The 2647-nt window shown below is 38.3% G+C and overlaps 1 long non-coding RNA gene across 1 annotated transcript; it reads right to left on the bottom strand.

Moving 5' to 3' along the window:
* Positions 1–555: 555 nt before the first annotated feature.
* On the bottom strand, positions 556–2647 carry LOC140795371 (uncharacterized). The gene is made up of 2 exons (XR_012110290.1): positions 2534–2647; positions 556–1515 (listed from the first exon to the last, which is right to left on the bottom strand). It is a non-coding gene; the product is annotated as an uncharacterized lncRNA (long non-coding RNA).

Below are 2647 nucleotides of genomic sequence, written 5' to 3'. Positions count from 1 at the left end.
TGAGCGATGATAAGTATGATTATTGTTTTGGTAGACATGAGATGACTAAACTGCTATTTTATTGCTATGCATAACATGTAAACCTATGATTGAGATGTGTACGAATAAGATATTGTCTCAAACTTTATATCTGTGTGAACTGATCATAATATGTTTGGTAAACTAGCATGTTCCAAGATAGTGGTTGGTAATCTTTATCAACTGCATTGACTTAGTAAATTGTGGTAAGTCATTTTAAATAAGCATGTCGTTATCGTTAGCAAATTTAGGCATACATTGGATATACACCTGTGATGTCATTATTTTAGATTGCATGAATCCTACTCGCTGGGCTGTAAGCTCACCCCTCGTGGCATATTATTTCAGAGCTACAGGTGCGGGTAGCGAGGAGTAGCCGCTTTCTTTCTTTTTTAGTACGTACGTAGTTGTATTAAGCCCCTGCGAGGGTATGATGATGACGTTGTATCTTTTTGGACTTTAACATAATATTTTGGATGTATATTTGGAAGGCTTGTTGTGGCCTGTGGAACTTGTATCCGGACTCCTTTAGTTGAGTTTTATGGTGAATTTATGTGGTTGTGTGCCTTGTGAAATCCTTGTACTGACAGGTCATGTGATGTACCGCGTGGGAGGATTTACCCACGCGGTTTACACGTGTATATGGAGGTTAGGGTGTTTCACTGCTGGTGGCAACCTAATGAGGCCAACTGTAGGATGTACATCTTAACCTACTCATCCAGTGTTTCAGTGATGATAATGGCAGCCAGTGTTTTGCTTCACCTAGGTACACCATATGATATCTCAGTCTTGGAATTCTCTTGCCGCCCATCCTGGTGGTCATCTTTCGCCTCTTTATGGAAGGCTATCGCAGCTGGTTTGGCCGCGGCGCAAGAGATTATGAAGAAGATGAATCTAAGCTCAAGTTCACCTCGGGTATCTCATCCAAGGGTACTCATGTCGGCTGTACAGTATTGGCAGGCATAATATTCGGTAACATCACCGACCAACAGAAAGTTGTTGTCGAATATTCAGTATGTGCCACTTTTCTTGCAATACTCTTTGGCAATTTTGTTATGCTGCTTACGTCCATTAAGCCACCACTTGGCAGTTGGAGTAGTAGAAAACTCCTAGTTGCTGTTTTGGAACGTCTCTGTTACATTGTACTGGGGTTGCAAGCATCCACCAATGTTGTCACCGTTGCTGAGGTTTTGGGCATATACGGTGTTTTGTTCCCTTTCCTTATTGTTATCGGCCGAGCAGCGTATTGGTTCAAGAAACGATTCATCAACGAAGAAACAAGCAGTGTCGCCTCCCAAGATAATTTGAAAGGCTTGTCGTTGGAAATCTTCTACTTTCTGCATGCAGTGACGATGGTGTTATATTCTCAATATGTTGGGAGAGAAGCCTACAACTTCCATCCGAGTCTCATCATCAGCTTGTTATTAATAAGTACGACCTCACTTTCCACATACGTCCTGACGATACTGCTGTTGCCTTAAGGTAATACATTCCAACCTACATCATTTATTTGTGCAAACGATGTAAGATGCATTAATTTGATGGTTTGGATGTGTAACCGAATCTGATTGATCCGATATATAAATAAAATTTGGATTCATATCCATATAGCTTGTTAGACTTGGACTCGAATCAAAATTTACATGGAAAAAGTTATTACAATATTTATATCTGATCTGTTTATTATTAAATTATGTCATACTCAAATCAATCGGACATAATAGATCGGATTCAAATTCCTCATAAATAGCAAACATACTGTGAAATAAAAGAACATAGAATAATCTTATTCCAAAGCAGCAAGTCACAGCTTTGACATAAAATTGTGATGCTAAAAGTTAAAACACACTATATTAATTTATATTTTCTCATCCAAAACTACACACTAGAGATTATTCATATTATATAGGTTCTAGAGTCATACAATGCTTCTTTTTACATAATTTAAGTAAATATTCATTTCTAACTTGAAATGAATCCATTTACTCCCGAGTGAGTCGGACTCAGTGCAAATTTAGTCCAATAATTTGTTCTATAATTTGGAAATTTTTTAAATAACACTCTATATTTTTATTTTTTTATTATTAACAGCGGTCTTCGAGAATTATATAACCTAATTCATTTTTCTTTCTGATAATATATATATTTGTTAACCGTGAAATTTCGAAACAACTGTCTATACGATTAACGCCTGATGACCATGTCTAGGTCTAGACAAGAGGTGGGATGGGTACAGAGAATTCCTATTTGCTTGACTATCCAGAATTGGCATGTTTATTTTCTAAAGTCAGATACGAAATTGTTTAGAGAGAGAGAGAGAGAGAGAGAGAGAGACGAGAGGATTTCCTTCCATGTTGGTCTTCCTCTCAGTCCTACTGTCTCAAGTCCCAACTCCGGTGATGAGATCTACTCATCTTCCTCTCTCTCTCTCTCTCCCACGGTGATTTTCTATGTTTGTCTTTCTTCACCTACGGACGGAATAAAGAATAAAAGATCAAGGGAGTAGGATGCGTACTCTTCATTTGTAACATAGCAAAGATATATGCATGGTGAGTTGGTTGAAGAAGTCTGACCTGAGGAGCTCTCCATCGGAAAACCAGCATCCTCGTCACCCCGATCATCGCGATTG

The sequence above is a fragment of the Typha latifolia genome, chromosome 9, assembly GCF_019914945.1.
Source record: "Typha latifolia isolate L0001 chromosome 9, TyphaL0001v2, whole genome shotgun sequence".
Taxonomy (NCBI): domain Eukaryota; kingdom Viridiplantae; phylum Streptophyta; class Magnoliopsida; order Poales; family Typhaceae; genus Typha; species Typha latifolia.
Note: the sequence above shows the minus strand (reverse complement) of the source record. Positions and strands in the feature narration are given on the sequence as shown.